Source organism: Tenrec ecaudatus, chromosome 4 (genome assembly GCF_050624435.1).
Source record: "Tenrec ecaudatus isolate mTenEca1 chromosome 4, mTenEca1.hap1, whole genome shotgun sequence".
Taxonomy (NCBI): domain Eukaryota; kingdom Metazoa; phylum Chordata; class Mammalia; order Afrosoricida; family Tenrecidae; genus Tenrec; species Tenrec ecaudatus.
Window position 1 is genome coordinate 11,916,194 of NC_134533.1, and position 21,786 is coordinate 11,937,979.

Below are 21,786 nucleotides of genomic sequence, written 5' to 3' on the forward strand. Positions count from 1 at the left end.
TCAAAAGAATTCACCAAGAGAGTAATAAGAGAAAACATCTTTAGCAATGACACATCAGACAAAGGCCTTATTACTAAAATCTACTATACTTTGCAAGCTTACAATAAGAGAAAAGCTAATTGCCCACTGAGGAGGTGGGCAAAGGACCTGAACAGAAGTTTCACAGAGTCTGAAATCTGAATGGCCAAGAAACATATGAGAAAATGTTCCCGTTCATTAGCCATGAGAGAAATGCAAATCAAAGCAACTATGAGATACCACCTAACACCCTCAAAGGTAGCCCAATTCAAAAAATCAAAAAGCAACAAGTGTTGGAGGGGCTGTGGGAGACAGGAACTCTCATCCACTGCTGGTGGACCTGTTGGTATGTATAGCCAATATGGAAACCGATTTGGCGATTTCTCAAAAAGATGGAAATTGAGTTACCATACGACCCAGCAATCCCTCTACTGGGCATATACCCAGAAGAGGCAAGAAACAAACAATGGCCAGACATCTGCTGCAGTGTTCATTGCAGCACAGTTCACAATCGCAAGGAATTGGAAGCAACCCATATTTCCATCAACAGATGAATGGATTAAAAAACTGTGGTAGATACATACAATGGAGTACTATGCATCACTCAAAAGCAGTGATGAATGCATGAAACATATCGCCGCATGGGAAGAATTGGAGGAAATTATGCTAAGTGAAGTGAGCCAAGCACAAAAGGATAAGTATAAGATGAGTCCGCTGAGGTAAGTTTATATATATATATAAAAGAGAGAACAGAAAGGTGAGTGCAAAGGGGGCACATGGAAAAAGCTACTGTATACAAACACTCCAGGGGTGCGGTACAGATAACATGGCAGGGGCCAGAACAAACCCAGGGGTATATATGGTAGCCAACTAAAATGGGGGTGGAGGGAGGAAAGGGGAAAGGGAAAAAAAAGATGTGTGATGGGGGAATAGGGCACTGACCCACCCAAGGGGAGAGTATTGTTTGTGTCTCCACAGGGAAAGAGGGACCAGGTATAAAGCCAGTGCCAGACGAATGCAGTGTGCCGGCAAAGAGTGGGGAGCCAGTGGAAATGCCTGAGGGCTCAGTCCCCATACAAGCTACGTGGACAACTGCCCCTCACCCGAGAAGAATTGACTTGAGAGGACGGCACTGAAGCTGCAGCTAGGGGAGAGGGGCAGGTCTGATCAGCACAAATGGGAGCAAATGAAGGGAGAGGAAGAGAGAGTGGAGCATATCCTGGCCCATCAGGCTTGGAGGACGATATCCCCGCTCTGAAGAGCCAATGGACAGAGTGGACAATATGGCTGATCCCACTACGAGACACACCATCCCTTGATGGACCAGGGCCCTAAGGGGGACAACACTGGAGACTCAGGGCTGGGACTGGCCCAGACAGACCCTGTGACACTGAGGCAAACCACTAAAAGCGTGTGACATAGCAACAGTGGGAGCAGAGCAGGGAACCCCCGAGGGAGTACAAAGGACAGACTCTGGGGCCAAAGCATGGTAGCCCATTGGACCTGACTGAAGGACACACCTAGAGATAAAAAATCAGACCTTGATTTATTTCCAGGTTTCTCTTTCTTTAATTGTTTTTTCTTCAATTACTTTATTCTTCTATGGGCAATTGGTTTCCCTTTTAATTGTCATAGCCGTGTTCTCACCCATCGCCTATCTTGCTATGACTTGATTTTTGGTGCATATTATTATCTCTACAGATCTATCTAGATAAGATAGACTGGATGAATAGTCTGGAGGAGGAAACAACGGGACCAATGATTCCGGGGAAATATGGGAGAGAGGCAGGAGGGGACAAGGAGGTGGTGCTGACCAATCCAGGGACAGGGGAGCAATAAGTGATCCAAAATCAGTAGCAAGGAGGGTGTAAATGGTCTGGTAGGGATTCAGCAAGAGCAGGGTAACTTAGAGAAATTACTGAAATTCAAATGAAGGCTGAACATGATAGTAGGACAAGAGGAAAGTAAAAGGAAATAGAGGAAAGAACTAGGTTACCAAGGGTATTTATAGAGGCCCAAAGACTGGAATGTACATATGTAAATATATTTATATGAGTGTAGGGAAACATATCTATGTGCATATATTTATAGGTTTAGTACTAAGGCAACAGATGGAAATTGGGCCTCCACTCAAGCACTTACTCAATGCAAGAACACTTTGTGCTATTAAATTGACATTCCAGGATGCACACCTTCCCGACACGATTGCTGAAGAAAAATGTGTGCATAAGCAAATGTGGTGAAGAAAGCTGACGGTGCCAGCTAGCAAAAGATATGGCGTCTGGGGTCTTAAAGGCTTGAAGTTAAACAAGAGGCCATCTAGCTGAGAAGCATCAAAGCCCTCATGGAAGAATCAAACCAGCCTGTCTGACCACAATGTGCAGAAGGGACCAGTTATCAGACATCAAAGAACTAAAAATCATATCTATGGGTGCCCACCTCCCTGATACTATCAATGAAGACAAACATGCGCATAAGCAAATGTGGTGAAGAAAGCTGATGGTGCCCAGCTATCAAAAGATATAGCATCTGGGGCCTTAAAGACTTGAAGATAAACAACTGGCCATCTAGCTCAGAAGCAACAATGCCCACATGAAAGAAACACACCAGCCTGTGTGACCACGAGCTGTTGAAGGGATCAGGTAGCAAGCATCAAGGAACAAAAAATCATATCATTGAAAATGTGGGTGAGTGCAGAGTGGAGACTCAAAGCCCAATGGTAGCCACCCCTTACTCAAGGGTTGTGGGGAGGAGATGAGCCAGCAGGGTACAGGGTAGCAATGATGAAACATAACTTTCCTCTAGTTCTTAAATACTTCCTCCCTCCCCACTATCATGATCCCAATTCTACCTTACAAACTGACTAGACCAGAGGATGTACATAGGCACAGATAGCAACTGGAAGCACAGGAAATCCAGGACAGATGACTCCTCCAGGCCCAGTGGTGAGAGTGGCGATGCCTGGAGGGTGGAGAGAATGTGGGGTAGAAAGGGGGAACTGATTACAAGAATCTATGTATAGCCTCCTCACTGGGGGAGGGACAGCAGAGAAGAAGGCAGGGAGAGACATCAAACAGTGTAATATATGACACAACAATAACAATTTATGAATGATGAAGGGTTCATGAGGTAGGGGGGAGTCGGGAGGGAGGGGGAAAATGAGCAGCAGAAGGTAAATGTTTTGAGAACGATGATGGCAACAAATGTACATATGTTCTTGACACAATGGACGTATGTATGGATTGTGATAAGAATTGTACAAGCCCCCAATAAAATGATTTTAAAACATAGAGTTGGACAGAAAAAGCCTTTCTTCCAGAAAGAAACAGCAAGTCATGTATCCAAAGGTGGGGATTAAAAATGGCACCAAACACCGGTAGCTAGCTAGAAGGTCAAGGAACGACCATCACACAATTAGGGTTGTAATTCTACAGGGTGTCCACTATCATTCAAGCATGAAGATAAAATAGAGATATGTTCAGATGTGCCCATCTTCAAAAGTTTTATCTCCCATGAGTCCTTTCTGAGAAAAGTCCTGCGGGATTTGCTCCACCAGAAGGGTGAGTGGAGCCAGAGAAAGAAAGGCAAGGGAAGACAATAGACTGTTTAATACATTAGTTAATAGCTATCTGAGATAGAAGAATCCATAGATAACAACGTAAGTCAAATAGTTCTTTCCTGTGGGGCATTTATCGGCATCCTGACGCTTTCCTCTCTTGATATGAGCAGCATCCCCATACCCGATTGTCAAAACCACAACCATTTCCCAAAGTGGACAAATGTTCCCAGGGATGATGTCACTGGGTGTTGTGGAGACAAGTGTGCTCCCATGCCTGCCGATTAGACCTGTTCCATAGGGTTTCCACGGCTGTGACTTTTGGGGAGAAGAGTGTCAAGCTAGTCTTTGGAGGCACCGCTGGCTGGATTGGAAGCCCCAATCTTTCTGCTGGTAGTTGAGTGTGTCACTGTTTGCTCCACCCAGGGTTATTGGTGCTAGGTGCCACCCAGCTGGTTCCAACTCAAAGTGACCCCATGTGGCATAGAACCAAACACTGCCCGGGCCTGTGCCACCCTCACAATTGTTATCATCCCTTTCTCTTGTTTTGCCTACCATCTAGTTTACAAAGCATCATGTCTTTTTCCAGGGACTATCCCTGCCTGAAGTTCTCTCCATCCTTGTTTCTCAGGAACGTTCTGCCTGTACTTCTTCTAAGATAGATTTGCTTGTTCTTCTGGAAGTTCACAGTACTTTAAATATTCTTTGTCAACATATAATAATGCAAAGATATCAATTCACATTGGGTCTTCCTTACTCATGATCTATCTTTCTTTTTTTTGTTTGTTTAGTTTTGAGTTCCCAAATCTTTTTGTTTATTAGGACATAATCCAGACATCAGACCATTCAACAGTTTAGTCATATCAAGCAGCTTTGTACAATCGCTACCACGATCATTTTCAAAACATTTTCTTTCTTCTTGTACTCCTTGATATCAGCTCTCCATTACCCCCTCCCTCCCCTGCCGTATCCCCCAGGAATCTTTATTCTAGTTATTGTCTCTATAGATTCACCCAACCTGAGTTTCATATACCGAAAACCATAGAAACGTACATAACACAGAGTCAAGAACATTACTAAACAACAACAAAATACAGCAGGGATAAGCCCCGATCTGTTGGATTCTGGCTGGGGCAGGGAGAGGTTTAGATCAGAGACTCCACCTGGCAGCCCATGATCTATCTTTCACATGCCTTTGAGATCATTGCAAAATCCTATGACTTGAGTCAGGTCCTGAAAGTGATGCCTTACTTATGTTTCAACACTTTGAATAGCTCTTCTAAAGAAGAAGAAGAAGAAGAAGAAGAAGAAGAAGAAGAAGAAGAAGAAGAAGAAGAAGAAGAAGAAGAAGAAGAAGAAGAAGAGGAGGAGGAGGAGGAGGAGGAGGAGGAGGAGGAGGAGGAGGAGGAGGAGGAGGAGGAGGAGGAGGAGGAGGAGGAGGAGGAGAAGGAGGAGGAGGAGGAGAAGAAGGAGGAGGAGGAGGAGGAGAAGAAGGAGAAGGTCTTCTACAGAAGATTGGCCCAATGCAAGGCATCGTTCTATTTCTTCACTGCTGCATCCATAAGCATCGATTGTGGATCAAGCAGCATGAGATCCTTGGCACCTTCAACCCTTTCTCCCTTTATCCTGATGTTCTTGGTCCAGTGTGAGGATTCGGGTCTTCTTTACATGACGCTGGAATCCACACCGAGGGCTGCAATCCTTGGTCTTCATAGTCAGCAAGTACGTCAAGTCCTGGGTTTCAGCAAGCAGAGTTGTGCCGTCTGGGTATCACAGGTTGCTCATAGCCTGGCTCCCATTCTGATGGTGCTTTCTGTTTCATCTAATCCAGTGCCTCAGTTTCTTTGCTTTGCCTATAGTTTGAATAACTGTGACAAAAGGTGAGAACCCTGATCCATACCTATCCTCATTTTAAACCAGGAATTACCTATTCCCTTGTTCTGTTGAATGACTGTCTGTCTCTTGGTCCATCTAGAGTTATACAAAAGCACAATGTTACCCACTTTTCCCAATGTTATCCACAGTTTGCTATGATCCACACAGCCAAAGACTTTGCATAGTCAATAAAACACAAACACACATCTTTCTGGTATTCTCTGCTGTGGGAAACTGAGAACCTGGAGGAAAGTGTAAACAGCCTACTTTCTACGCTCATGAACACAGGGCTTGGAAAACCAGGCCTAGGGTTTCTGAACGAGTCCACGGCCCCAGGGTAATGGACAGGCCAAATGCACACTTTCTCCAGGAAGGACATCTGGCTCCTCATGGGCCAGTTAAAGGATGCCTGTCACCAAAAGTATCCGCTATCTTTGTCTTTTATTTATTATTATTATGTTTCCTTTCATTTAAAAAAATCATTGTATTGGGGGCTCTTAGAGCTCTTATAGCAATCCATACATAAATTGTATCAAACATATTTGTACATATGTTGCCATCATCATTTTCTAAGCATTTGCTTTCTGTTGGAGCCATTGGTATCAGCTCCTCCTTTCCCCCCACCCTCCCACCCTCATGAACCCTTGATAAATGATAAATTGTTACTATTTTCATGTCTTACACTGACTGCTATCTCCCTTTACCTATGTTTTTGTTGTTCATCCCCCTGCAGGGGGCGGGGGTGGATGCATCAATCATTGCGATAGGTTCTCCCTTCCTCCGCTTCCCCCACAACCATCCCCCCACCCTCCTGGTATCACTACTCCAATTTCTGTTCCTGAGGGGTTTATCTGACCTGGATTCCATGTATCATGAACTCTTATGTGTACCAGTGTCAATGCTCTGGTCTTGCCAGAACTGAAAGGTAGGACTGGCGTCATGGTAGTGGGGAATGAGGAATACTCAAAGAATCAGAGGAAGATTGTGCGTTTCATAGATGCTGTATTTCACCCTGGTTGACTCATCCCTTCCTTGTGACCCTTCTGTTATGGGATGCCCTATTGTCTACAGATGGGTTTGGGGTCTCTGTTCTGACTTCCCTCATTCTCAACAATGTTTTTTTGTTGTTGTTTTGGATCTTCTGATGCCTGTTAACTGGCCTGTCGATACTTCTTGATCACACAGGCTGGTGTGCTTCTTTCATGTGGGCTTGCTGCTTTGCTGCTAGATGGCCACTCATTTAACTTCAAGTCTTTAAACCCCAGATGCTGTATCTTTTGATAGCTGGGCCCCATCAGATTTCTTCACTACATTTGCTTATGCACCCATTTTGTCTTCAGCGATCATGCTGGGAGGGTGAGCATCACAGAATGCCAGGTTCTTAGAACAAAGTGTTCTTGCATTGAGGGAGGACTTGAGCAGGGACCCAAAATCTACCTACTACATCAATATATTGCATTTGTACATATGTACATAGGCCCAAAGCTCTATTTTTATGAATTAATATATTTACATATGTATACACCTATCTTTACAACTCTAACCATAGATTTACTTCCTAGATCTTTTCTCTGTTTCCTTTTAACTTCCTCCTGCCCCACCATCACTCTTGCCCTACTTCTACCTCTTAGTTATTCCTCTCAGCTAGATTGCTGTTGCTCCAACACCACCAGGATCTCTGTGTCCTAATCGTTGTTGGTTTTAATTCCCTAGTTGTTCCCCTGTCTATGGTATCGTTTGCTCACTGCTCCCTTCCCCTGTCTGCCGCCCTCCCACCCGCCCCCCAACCAACCAAGTCCTTCAGGAACTATCGGTCCTATTGCTTCTCCGCAGGCTTGCTCCCATGCCTATTTTATGTAGGTAGGCAAAACAACCACAGAGACAAAACAGAAAGAAAACAAAAGATCAAAAGAAGAGAGAGAGAAAAATACAAAACACAAACAAACAAGAAACCAAACCTCAAAAAAAGCAAACAACAAAAAAGGATACATAATTCCAGGTCTGTTCTCTGACCTTTATGGCGGCCTCCCCTCTGATCTTAGGAGGTTGTGTCAACTGATCTTCCTAGCCTGAAGTCTATTTTGGGGGCACCTCAGGGGCTTTATGGCTTGGCTTGGCTTCTGTTACTGATCTGTTATGTTCCCCTCTTGGTTTGCCCCACTGTGTGTGTGGGGGGGGGGTGTTGTGGGAAACAAAGATTTTGCCCAAGTCATCTCCCCCAAATATATGTTAGACTTAGGACAGTGCTTGTAGCTAATGGTAAATGATTGTCAAGTTACCTCCCTGAAGGTAGTCAGCTGCCAGACTACTGTCTGGTCCCACCACAAATACAGCCCACTCTCTGCTCTTAAGGACAATGGGCTACTTCTCCCTAAAGGTTTGCAGCCATTAGTCTGGTCCCTGTAGGTGGGTTTACACCCTAGTGATAATGGTCTCTATAGTAATTCAGAGAACAGGTCAAACCTGCTCAGTGACATGCAAAGTTAGGCTGCCATCCTGAATCTGGGATCCGACCATCCTGTCACATGTGTACCCCCATCACCTCCCCTCCCTTTCCTATTATGTAGATACACCTAGATCACCCACTTCCCATTACTGTATTACCTATAGCATAACCCTTCCCTGTGACAAATATCCTCCCTGTGTTTAGGGGGCTTGCACATCCCCAGAGCATATAAAAGCCTTGGTTAGCAATAAAGATCTCTCTCTCCACGTGGACCACCAAGTAAGGCTGAGGTGAGCATGCTACCATGAATTGTGTTTGACTCTATTATTTCAATCTTCTATCTCTCGTGCTCTCTATGACTTTACTACAATCCTTGCTTATTATCACTGTATAATTGTGCCTATTGAACCCATGATGATCTGTTAGGGCTGGGTACCCTGACAGGGTGAGTGTTTTTCATTCTTGAAGAACGATTGACACCATTTGTTTCTTGCTTGACAGACACTTCCTTTGAAGTGTTCTCCTATAGGACTCAGAATATTCAAGATTATTCACACACTGTCCATTTTATCGCATGCACTAACAAGAAACTTGCAAGCCCCATTATGATAAAGTCTTATTGTTGAATAAACTCAAGACTCTTCTCCCAAGGTTGGCAACCATGCCCTGTGCTCTGCTTCTCTGTCTCCTTTTATTCCCTTCTATACTTGCGTTGTCATTTCCTCAGGACCCCGTTCGACTCTGGGGCTGGTTCCCACACTCTGCTTTCAGCCCAAATCCATCTGACCTTAGCAATGAGATCCCATGTTCCATTCCTTCTTCCATCAGAAGATATCTCTTCTGAATCCCGATTGAATTTTTGGCTGTTACCTCTTGATGTAATGTGCAACAGTCATTGAATGATCTTCAACAACATTTTACTTGATATAACATTAATGATCTTAGTCGATCATTTCTGTACCTTGTTGGGTCACTTTTCTTTGGTGCGAGCACAAATACGAATCTCCTTCCGTTTGTTTACCAGGCAGCCAGCTTCCAAACTGCATAGGTGACTGAGTGTTTCCGTGACTCTGAGTGTTTGCTGAGACATCTCAGGGGACGATGGAAACCACTGTGTGTCCAGATAATGTAATTCCCACTCTTGCAGTCAGAAATACCGTGTATGATCTCCCCCTTGCATTTTCAGACCAGTCGATGGAAAAGGACTTTAGGCTTGGTGACACAGACGGGCAGTGAAGAAAAGGAAGCCCTCAAGGCGATGGAGGGTCATGGTGGCTGCCACCATTGGCTTCAACATAACAAGTATGCCCATGGCACACGATTGGGGGATGACTCCTTCTGCTCTACATACGATCACTAGCAGGCAAAACGAACTTGATGGCAACCAGCCACCACGACAACAACCTTAAGCTCGCAGAAGGATCTTGGCTGAAAGTATGTTGTGTAAGTTGTTGTTATGTTCAAGGGAACACTGTACCGTCCTCACCGCTATTGCTCTGTTAGAGCCATTGTTGCAGCCACCGTGTCCATGGAGCTCATTGTAGACCTTCCTCTTTCTCTCTGCCCCTGCCCTTTACCAGGCATGGTGTCTGTCTCCAGGGACTGCTCTTTCCTGACAATATGTCCAGAGTCTGTAAGATATCTCACCATCCTTGCCCCTCAGGAGCCCTTGAGCCCTCCTTTTCCAAGACAGAGCAGTTTGTCCACTTAGCAGTCCATGGTAATTTCAATAGCCTTCTCCAGCACCAAAATTCAAGTGCATCACTTCTTCTTCTATTTTCCTTATTCAATGTCCAGTATATGAGGCAATGAAAAAGACTGTGGCTTAAGTCGGCACACCTTAGTGTTCAAAGTGACATTCCTGCCCTCCAATACTCTAAAGAGGTCTTATGCAGCAGATTTACCTAATGCTACATATCTTTTGATCTCTTAACTGCTGCTTCAGTGAGCATTGATTGTGCATCCAAGCAATACAAAGTCATTGACAGCTTCAACCTTTTCTCCATTTAACATGAAGGTACTTTTTGGTTCAGTTGTGAAGATTTTGGTTTTCTTTACATTGAGTTACAATCCAACTGAAGGCTGAAATCCTGGATCTTCATCAGCAAGTGCTTTAAGCCCTCCTCACTTTCACCCAGCAAGGCTGTGTCATCTGCATATTGCAGGTGGTTACTAAGCCGTCCTCCAATCCTCATGCCACACTCTTCTTCATAGTATCGAGTTTCTGTGATGATTTGCTCAGCACACAGATGGAACAAATATGGTGAGAGGATCCAACCGTGATACACACCTTCCCTGATTTTAAACCATGCTGTCTTACCTGTGTCTGTTTGCACCACTGTCTCTTGTTTATGTACAAGTTCCTCATGAGCACAATGAAGTGTTCTGGAAGGCCCATTCTTTCAAAGGCTATCCATAGTTTGTTTGTTTTTTAGGAGAGGTGACTCAGTTTATTTTCAAATGGGCCCCATCATTCCCACATCAGGCTCCAACACGGCTAGGAGTTTCCACCTCCCAACCCCCATACCAGTCACACCCCAGAGGTGTGAAAGGGGCAAACCAGTGAGAGCTCTTAGGAAAAACCAGGGCTATATAATCATGAAACAAGGAAAGCAAACTACAGGATGGGTCTGGTCACTGGACATGGTGTGTGAGGTGGACAGCGTCCCTTTTGCAGCTGCAGACGTCTCCAGCTGCTGGGGCTCCAGGCATGGCGTAAGGTTGGTGAGGGCAGCAATGCCATGAGCAGCTTCATTTTCTGCGGGACCACGGAACATCATCCAGCTTGTGAAGGGGCTCGGCAGGGTCGAGACCATGACACCCATCGGTGTCAGGGGCCTGACGCTCTAGCCAGGGCTCGGCTAGGGCAGCTTTGGCCTCGTCCTCCAGCTCATCTAGGAAACGCTCCTGCGACACCGAGTAGAAGGTGTACCCTAAATAGCAAGCACCAGGGCCCCGATTTCCAGGCTGGTCACGATGTTCCGGTTCCGCCACTGGGGCAGCATCTTCTGCCACTGGGCGAGTTCCACCTGTCGCATGAACTGCACCTGCGGCGCGGGGGGGGGGGGTGGGGGGGGGTCTCCCGGGCTGGGTCGATGCGCTGGGCCACGGGGCCCTTCCCATGGCTACCAGTATTTAGAGGGTCTCCAGTGCCAGGGGCCGCCATATTGCTATCTCTCCATAGATTTTTACAGTCCACATAGGCGAATGCTTTTGCATAGTTAATAAAAAAACAGGTCAACTTTTGTCTGGCATTCTCTGCTTTCAGACAAGATCCGTTTATCATCAGCAATTCCCCATCCTCTTCTGAATCCAGCCTGAACTTCTGGCAGCTCCTTGTCAATGTACTGCTGCAACCATGGTTGGGTGGGCCTTCAACAAACTTTTACTTGCATGAGAAATTCATGATTTTGTTCAATTGCTAGATCCTTCGGTTGGGTCCCCTTTCTTTGGAATGCACGAAGATGTGGCGTTCTTACAGTCCATTGGTCATGCCGCTGCCTTCCCACATTCCCTAAAGATGTTTACACATATCTCCCACGTGTATAAAACTTGTTTTATGCCACTTTATGTGGGGTATAAAAAGACTTTCCCCAGCTTCTCTCACAAATATATGTCAGACCTAGAGCACTGCTTGCAACTCATGGTAAATGCTTGTCGAAGTGATCTCCCGGAAGGCACCAGCCACCCAGAGCAAGCACACCCTATTGTCTGTCCCATCATACGTGTGGCTCACGCCCCACTGTTAAGGACAGGGGAGTGCTCTCTCTGGAAAGCTTAGAGTAAATCAAGTCTCTAGCTCAAGGACAAGCAAGGTTAGGCTACCATCATTGATCTAGGACTCACTGAAATTGTCACATGCATACCCTTAATCCCTCCTCTTCTTATTGGTGTATACCCCTAGATTGTCCCATCCCACTACTGTATTACCTATAGTACAACACCTTCCTGTGACTTCTGTCTTTACCTGTAATCAGGGGCTTGCACACCTACAAAAGATATATAAGCCTTGGTGAGAACTAAATCTCATTTCTCCCCCTCACCTCTGCTCACACTGTGCACGGACTTGGCTGGTGAGATCATGGTTGTCAAGGAGGTGAGCATGCTACCATGAAATGTGTCCAATTCCTTTATTTTACATTCTCTTCTAAGTCACTTATTCCCTATGACTTTATTATAATCTTTATATACCATAACCATACAATTTTGCTTACTGAACCGTGATTAGTTATGGGGAGCTAGTTTCCCCCACAAATTTACTATGAGGAAAGACCAGCATCAGTATGACAAAGAGCCTCTGTGACCCTGTGGGGTAAGCTGTGGGGAGCTAACCCAAAGAAAGATTGGTGGTTGGAAATCACTACCCACTCAGTGGGAGAACAAGGTGTCAGTCTGCTTCCAGAGAGATTCAAAGTCTTGGCAATGCTACGTGGTTCTACCCTGTCTTATAGCACTGCTGTGAGTCAGAATTGACGGCAGAGGATGGGACTTTTGGTTTACGTTGGATTTTGGTCTCCTTTACATTGAGTTGCAATCTGTACTGAAGGCTGGTTTGGATAACTGAAATACACCCAAAGAGGATATTTGCTTTTAGGATCAAAAGGAAGAGGGTTTCTAAGACTAAGCCTTTCAATGCACAGACAGTCTCATCTTCTCCCAGTGGGGCAGCTGGTGGGCCAACCGCCATGCAAGCCAGCCCTTGCCCCAAGGGCTTGCCCCCAGGGTTCCTTCAGATTTACTCTCTGTCACTGGCACTGTACATTTGATGTGCTATTTAGTAACATTTAGTAGTTTATTTGTGTGTTTCTGGGGACCCACTAAAATGTTTCCAATGCCTTTCTCTGTAATTGCTTCTCTGCTTTACGCTATTTTCACTTTTGAAAACCTCATAGCAGTGCTCCACATTGGTTGGGGAGATTTATCTGCTATGGAAAGGCAATCAACTCTGTGGATCACAACACACTCTAGGTAACTGGACAATAGACATTCCGGAGCACTTCCTTGTGCTCAAGAAGAACCTGGACATGGACCAGGAGGTAGTTGTTCAAGCAGAACAAGAGGGTACTGAGAGGCTTACAACTTGGCAAGGTGCGCAGCTGAGTCATATCCTTTGGCCTATGTGCTCTGTGTGCATGCTGAAGAAGTCACCCGAGGAGCTGGACCCCATGAAGAAGAACATGGCATCAGGAACATGGAGGAAGGACCGTGCATTCTCTGCAGTATGCATGGGATACAAACTTGCTCTTGAAAAATGTATATGACTTGAAGCCTTCAGAAATGAAAGGCAAAGACAATAGCCATCCATCTGGGCCATACCTGAATATAAAGAAAAAAACAAAGAAGTGAAACAATGAACACATGATGCTAAGTGATGAAGGAATGGAAATGGTCAAGGATTCCATTCAACTTGGATCAACCTTCAATGTCCATGGAAGTACAACCCAAAGCCAAACTCACTGCCCTTGAGTCAGGAAATTATGCAGTGTTTTGCATGGAGGAAAGGATCCAAAAGGAAGTATGTTCCTTAAGGTGGATTTGACCCAAGGCAACAGTCTTCTGAAAATCCCCTTCCGTACTGGTGTAAGTTGGACCACGAGAAAGGAAGGGCAGGGAAAACCAAACTCTCGAACTGTGGTATTGATGAAAACTACAGAAGATACCGTGTCCAGCCAGGAGAAGGACCAGATCAGCCTGTAGGAAGTGCACACAGAATCCTCCTTAGGCATGAAGAAGGCGAAATTTCAGCTTGCTTACATTGGACGTGCCACCAAGGAAGTCCATGTGCTAGATAGGGGCCTTCTGTTTAGCCAAGTACAGGATCAGCAAAAAGAAGGGCAGTCCCCCCCTCCACATGCCCACAGTGAGACAGATTGACGCCAGAGCTGCAGGCAGGTGCTCGAACATAGCCATGATGGTGGGGATCCTGCAGCTGCTGGTTACCTGTCATCTTGGTCATACATAAAGCTGTCTGTGAGTTGGAGCTGAGCTTCCCCAGAGTGGGATAATGTGAAACCAGTCGGGCTACCCGGAAAATGTGGTTCTCAAATCGAAGGGACAAATGGCTAAGTGACTGGTGAAGCGAGTAGTGCAAATACCTCATGAACCGAATCAAGCTGTCACAGGTGTAACATCACACATTTGGAGGAAAGGTCAAGTTGTGTAAAGTTCAGAGTTTGGGTGAAGGAGCCAAGTAAAACTGGCCAGCGGCTGCCCTGTGACACTGGCTCGGCTTCCCAACATCCGGCTCTTCTTCCCAACTCCTAGGCTAGATCCGGGTAAGGTTGAATCATGGTAATGGAGGCCCTGGGTCTGGATGACAGGAACTATAATGAACTCTTGCCCTCACCTGAGAGTTCTTTATTCCTGACTCCAAAGTCCTCATGTGGGAAAGTTCCAGAGAGTCAGGCTGATTTGTGGTTTTAGTGTAAGAATCAAAACGCCCTGTCATGGTTTGCATTTGCAGGTGCTCATGTTTGTCACTAGACTGTGCTTATGTTTGAATGAGCCTGTGTGAAAGGACACACTGATCTGTCTTGGAAGAAGTAAGATCAAGGGGCTCCTCAGAGGCAAGGATGGCCAACTTGGTCTTATGTACTGTGGACAGGTGGTCAGGAGAGACCACTCTCTGGAGAAGGACATCGAGTTGATAATGTGGTGGGGCAGCAAGACCGACGGACACAGTGATGGCAATAATGGGCTCGGACATAGGAACAATGGTGTGGGTGGCACAGGACCGGGTCATGTTTCCTTGTGTGGAGAATACGGTCACTGTGTTAGTCTGGGATCACTTGAGGAACAAAATCATAGACACTCATATGTGTATAACAAAGTGTTTTATATAAAAGAGCAATTATATATATAAAAACATCTCAGCCCACTCCAGATCAACTCCATAAGTCTGTTAGTAGCCCATATGTCTGATACCAGTTCATAAATGCCTCTTTAGACTCACACGGTCATTGCTCAGTAAGGAGCTCTGGTACAAAAGGCAAAGAGCTCAACTCGTCATGACAAAGCTGGCAGTTCAAGCCCACCCAGTGTCTCTGCAGGACAAGACCAAGCATTCTCTTTCATGATGATGACAGCCAAGGGAACCCCACAGGGGCAGTTCCACTCTGCCACTCTGCGTTGGAATCAGCTTGATGATACTTATCACACAAAAAGGGATGAACACTTGACATCTCTATTTTTCTTTTTACCGTAATCTGGTGACTTATGTAGAATTTACGACTTTTGGGACAATTGAGGAAGTGGACCTTTGCTTGTGGCACTCCCGTTTCCTTCTTTCCGTGCTCACTTGGAAATTGGTCTTTTCTGGGTTGGGTTGTTTTTGATTCAGCCAAGAATGATCACTATCAGATTCCAGGATAGACCATGGAGAGTAAAGTTCACACAATCTCTTTAGTACTGGGTATAGTGACCATGATGTAGGATTAAAAAATCATGATAATGGATAAGAAACCTTTAAAGGAGTCAGTGTCCTGGTAGATGACAGGGAAGGTCTATAGAAAGATAAAAAATAGTCCCATTGTGATCACGAGGTGTCGAAGGGATCAGGTATCAGGCATCATCAGAACAAAAAATCTTACCATAGTGAATGAGGGTGGGCAATGGAGAATGGAGACCCAAAGCCCATTTGTAGGCCACTGGAGATCCCCTTGCAGAGGGGTCTCGAGGAGGAGATGAGCCAGATAGGGTGCGATATCGCAATGATAGAAAATACAATTTTCTTCTAGTTCCTAAATGCTTCTGCTCCCCCCCCCACCCCAAATAGCGTGATTCTAATTCCACCCTGCAAGTCTGGCTAGACCAGAGGATGGACACTAGTACAGATAGGAACCTGAAACACAGTGAATCCAAGGCAGATGATGCCTTGAGGCCCACATGTGTGAGTGGTAATACTGGTAGGGTAGGTTGGAAAGGGGGACCTGATTACAAGGATCTACATGTGACCTCCTCCCTGGGGCATGGACAACAGAAAAGTGGGTGAAGGGAGACGTCAGACAGAACAAGATAGGACAAAATAATAATTTATAAATTATCAAGTGCTCATGAGGGAGTGGGGTGGGAGGGGAAAATGAGGAGCTGATGCTCAGGGCTTAAGTGAGAGCAAATGTTTTGAGAATGATACAGGCAATGAATGTACAAATGTGCTTTACACAATTAATATATGTATGAATTGTGATGTGAGTTGTATAAGCCTCTAATAAAACGATTTTTTTAAAAAGAGAAAGAGTCCCATTGAGTCCTGCAAGGATACAGTCTCTGTTTCACTATCAAAGCCCCCCATTAACTATGAATAATGAACACCCATCAGGAACAGCTTCATGAAAGCCCTCAGGGGCAGACACTCGCCTCTCTCTTGCTGGCCTCTTCCTAAGACTCTTTGCAACTCATGATCCAGCTGGCTGATGGGGTAAAGAAAGATGTCACAAATAATCCAGAGAGCAAATATCACATTCACGCGTGATTAAAAACTCCTCTGGTTCACATAGCCATCTGTTCTTTTTTATTTGCTTAACTTTAACTTTCTGTTTTTTATCACTTATTGTCTATGACTTTACTATAATCCTTACATAGCATAACCATACAATTGTTCTTACGGAACCCGTGATTTGTTGTACAGGGCTGGTTTCCCCCACAACTTTACTATTAAGAAAGACCTACATCAGTATGACAAGGAGCCCCTGTGGCCCCGTGGGGTAGGCTGTGGGGAGCTAACCCAAAGAAAGATCGGTGGTTGGAATTCACTACCCACTCTGTGGGAGAACAAGGTGGCAGTGTGCTTCCAGAGAGATTGAAAGTCTTGGCAATGCTAGGTCGTTCTACCCTGTCTTATAGCACTGCTGTGAGTCAAAATTGACGGCAGAGGATGGGACTTTTGGTTTATCTTGGATGTTGGTCTTCTTTCCATTGAGTTGCAATCTGTACTGAAGGCTGGTTTGATAACTGAAATACGCCAAAGAGGATATTTGCTTTTAGGATCAAAAGGAAGAGGTTTTCTAAGATTAAGCCTTTCAATGCACAGACAGTCTCATCTTCTCCCAGTGGGGCAGCTGGTGGGCCACACGCCATGAAAGCCAGCCCTTGCCCCAAGGGCTTGCCCCCAGGGTTCCTTCAGGTTTACTCTCTGTCACTGGCACTGTACATTTGATGTGCTATTTGGTTACATTTAGTAGTTTATTTGAGGGTTCTGGGGACCCTTAAATGTTTCCAAAGCCTTTCTCTGTAATTGCTTCTCTGCTTTACGCTATTTTCACTTTTGAAAACCTCATAGCAGTGCTCCACATTGGTTGGGGAGATTTATCTGCTATGGAAAGGCAATCGACTCTGTGGATCACAACCCACTCTAGGTAACTGGACAATAGACATTCCGGAGCACTTCCTTGTGCTCAAGAAGAACCTGGATATGGACCAGGAGGTAGTTGTTCAAGCAGAACAAGAGGGTCCTGAGAGGCTTACAACTTGGCAAGGTGCGCAGCTGAGTCATATCCTTTGGCCTACGTGCTCTGTGTGCATGCTGAAGAAGTCACCCGAGGAGCTGGACCCCATGAAGAAGAACATGGCATCAGGAAATGGAGGAGGGACCATGCATGCTCTGCAGTATGCACGGGATATAAACTTGCTCTTGAAAAACGTATATGACTTGAAGCCTTCAGAAATAAAAGGCAAAGACAATAGCCATCCATCTGGGCCACACCTGAATATAAAGAAAAAAACAAAGAAGTGAACCAATGAACACATGATGCTAAGTGATGAAGGAATGGAAATGGTCAAGGATTCCATTCAACTTGGATCAACCTTCAATGTCCATGGAAGTATAACCCAAAGCCAAACTCACTGCCCTTGAGTCAGGAAATTATGCAGTGTTTTGCATGGAGGAAAGGATCCAAAAGGAAGTATGTTCCTTAAGGTGGATTTGACCCAAGGCAACAGTCTTCTGAAAATCCCCTTCCGTGCTGGTGTAAGTTGGACCACGAGAAAGGAAGGGCAGGGAAAACCAAACTCTCGAACTGTGGTATTGATGAAAACTACAGAAGATACCGTGTCCAGCCAGGAGAATGACCAGATCAGCCTGTAGGAAGTGCACACCGAATCCTCCTTAGGAATGAAGAAGGCGAAATTTCAGCTTGCTTACATTGGACATGCCACCAAGGAAGTCCATGTGCTAGATAGGGGCCTTCTGTTTAGCCAAGTACAGGATCAGCAAAAAGGAGGGCAGTCCCCCCCCCCCCCCCCCGCATGCCCACAGTGAGACAGATTGACGCCAGAGCTGCAGGCAGGTGCTCGAACATAGCCATGATGGTGGGGAGCCTGCAGCTGCTGGTTACCTGTCTTCTTGGTCATACGTAAAGCTGTCTGTGAGTTGGAGCTGAGCTTCCCCAGAGTGGGATAATGTGAAACCAGTCGGGCTACCCAGAAAATGTTGTTCTCAAATCGAAGGGACAAATAGCTAAATGACTGGTGAAGCGAGTAGTGCAAATACCTCATGAACCGAATCAAGCTGTCACAGGTGTAACATCACACATTTTGGAGAAATGTCAAGTTGTGTAAAGTTCAAAGTTTTGGTGAAGGAGCCAATTAAAACTGGCCAGCGGCTGCCATCTGACACTGGCTCAGCTTCCCAACATCCGGCTCTTCTTCCCAACTCCTTGGCTAGATCCGGGTAAGGTTGGATCGTGGTAATGGAGGCCCTGGGCCTGGATGACAGGAACTATAACGAACTCTTGCCCTTACCTGAGAGTTCTTTATCCCTGACTCCAACATCCTCATCCGGGAAAGTTCCAGAGTGACAGACTGATTTGTGGTTTTATTGTAAGAATCAAAACTCTCTGTCATGGTTTACATTTGCAGGTGCTCATGTTTATAACTAAACTGTGCTTATGTTTGTAATGAGCCTGTGTAAAAGGACACACCGATCTGTCTTGGAAGAAGTAAGATCAAGGGGATCCTCAGAGGCAAGGATGGCCAGACTTGTCTTACGTACTGTGGAGAGATTGTCAGGGGAAACCACTCTCTGGAGAAGGACATCGAGTTGATAAAGTGGCAGGGCAGCAAGATGGATGGACACAGTGGTGGCAATAATGGACACGGACATAGGAACAATGGTGTGGGTGGCACAGGCCCGGGTCATGTTTCCTTGTGTGGAGAATACGGTCACTGTGTTAGTCTGGGATCACTTGAGGAACAAAATCATAGACACTCATATGTGTACAAGAAGGAGTTTGATATAAAAGAGCAATTGTATATAGAGAAACCATGTCAGCCCACTCCAGATCAACTCCATATGTCTGATAGTAGCCCATATGTCTGATACCAGTTCATAAATGCCTCTTTAGACTCACACAGTCTTTGCTCAGTAAGGAGCTCTGGACGTGCAAAAGGCGAAGGGCTCAACTCTTCCTGACAAAGCTGGCAGTTCAAGGCCACCCATTGTCTCTGCAGTTCAAGACCACCCAGTGTCTCTGCAGTTCAAGGCCACCCAGTATCTCTGCAGTTCAAGACCACCCAGTGTCTCTGCAGTTCAAGGCCAACCAGTGTCTCTGCAATTCAAGGCCACCCAGTGTCTCTGCAGTTCAAGATCACCCAGTGTCTCTGCAGTTCAAGAACACCCAGTGTCTCAGTGTCCCAAGCATTCCTCTTTCATAAGGATGACAGCCACGGGAACCCCACAGGGGCAGTTCCACTCTGCCACTCTGAGTTGGAATCAGCCTTATGATACTTATCACACAAAAAAGGACGAACACTTGACATCTCTATTTTTCTTTTTACCGTAATCTGGTGACTTATGTAGAATTTACGACTTTTGGGACAATTGAGGAAGTGGACCTTTGCTTGTGGCACTCCCGTTTCCTCCCTTCCGTGCTCACTTGGAAATCGGTCTTTTCTGGGTTGGGCTGTTTTTGATTCAGCCAAGAATGATCGCCATCAGATGCCAGGATAGACCATGGAGGGTAAAGGTCACACAATCTTTTTAGTGCTGGGTATAGTGACCATGATGTAGGATTTAAAAAATCATGATAGTGAAAAAGAAACCCTTGAAGGAGCCAGTGTCCTGGTGGGTGACAGACAACAGAAAAGTAGGCGAAGGGAAACGTCAGGCAGGGAAAGATAGGACAAAATAATAATTTATAAATTGTCAAGTGTTCATCAGGGAGCGGGGTGGGAGCAGGAAATGAGGAGCTGATCCCAGGGGCTTAAGTGGAGAGCAAATGTTTTGAGAATGATGAGGGCAATTAATGCACAAAATGCTTTACACAATTGATGTATGTATGGATCATGATATGAGTTGTATAAGCCTCTAATAAAATGATTTTTTTAAAAGAGAGGGATATAACCCCATTGAGTCCTGCAAGGATACAGTCTCTGTTTCACTATCAAAGCCCCCCATTAACTTTGAATAAAGAACATCCATCAGGTACAACTGCATGGAAGCCCTCAGGGGCAGACACCCTCCTCTCTCTTTCTGGCCTCTTCCTAAGCCATAAGTCTCTGGGCAACTCATGGTCCAGCTGGCTGATGGAGCAAAGAACGATGTCATAAATAATCCAGAGAGAAAATATCACATTCGCGCATGATTAAAATCACCTCTGGTTCACACATCCATCCCTTCTTTTTTATTTACTTATCTTTAACTGGAACCAGATTTATTTTTTCATCCCCATTGTTCTTATCGCATACGACTGTCCTACCCACTCTCTCTGTGTGCCTTAGCAACACTTTCCTCATTTTCTTGGACTGTGCCAAGCACCATGTCCCCTACGGCCTGTGTAATTGTTATTCCTTCTGCTTAGAATGCTCTTCCCCACCCTCACTTGATGTTGCTGCTGCCCACTCCGTTGAAGTCCGACAGCCTCACCTGGGCTCTCTTAGACCCCTCTCCCAACACTGATCCCAGCCTAACCAGTCAACAGCCCCCTGCAGCTTTTGAGGTCATTTTGTGTTCTTTCTAGTGCTTCCAGTTCTCCATGATCTGCATCTGCGTAGTTTTGCTATGTCCCCCCTCATTACAAGGTGAGCTCCACAAGAACAAGGTTCTGTGCCAATGACCTTAAGCCAAGATTGCCAGCCCCAGGACCACCAGCACTTGGATCACGCCAACCTCATCCACGTGGGCCCCTAAGTGGACAACCCCTCCCAACAGGGTAGGAAGGATGTGGACCCCAAAGCCCCACACTGTGTCCCTTTTGTCAGCAGAAGGCAGCCAGAGATGTCAGCACCCAGTACCCCCCAAAGATTTGGGTCTGTACTCCGTCAGTGGGGAAATGTTAGGTAGTTAACTGAGGGACAGGCTTTGCTCCTCCCATGCTGGCAAAGGCCCCCATAAAGGCGGTTGGAACGACATCAGGCCACCATTAGAGCCCTATGAAGACCCCAAACTGAGCATGCTCACACTCAAGTGGGAGGGACACCTGGGTTTGGGATGAACTGGGCCATCACCCAGCAGGGCTTAACTTAGAAAATGAGGGCAACTTATACCTCCAACCATGCCTTTCCCCAGCCAGGGGTGGGCTAGAATAAAGGCAGGGAGCACACTCTCATGGCCCGTTGCCACTTGCTCCCCTGACCACTCGGTTCCAGTTCTGTACGTGTGGGTGCTCTTTTCCACATGGATGCTTGTGCCCAGTTGTGGCCCCTTTAAGACTGTCTATTTTGCAACTTGTCCATATTTCATAAAATCCACTTGAATTGCAAAAAAGAGCAAGGAACCGGTCTAACGTGACTGCAGAATGGAATGTATCACATTTTGCATGGGGTCCTCCACATAGGAAACCCTCAACAGGCATTTGTTGAAGGAAGGATGGATGGATGGATGGATGGATGGATGGATGGATGGATGGATGGATGAAAGTTTTCATCACTCAAGATCGCCAAGCAAGGTGTGATAGTT

At 45.8% G+C, this 21,786-nt stretch overlaps 1 pseudogene; it reads right to left on the minus strand.

Annotated features, from left to right (window-relative positions):
- Nucleotides 1–10,725: 10,725 nt before the first annotated feature.
- On the minus strand, nt 10,726–11,061 carry LOC142446265 (cytochrome c oxidase assembly factor 3 homolog, mitochondrial pseudogene; annotated as a pseudogene).
- Between the last annotated feature and the right edge of the window lie 10,725 nt (nt 11,062–21,786).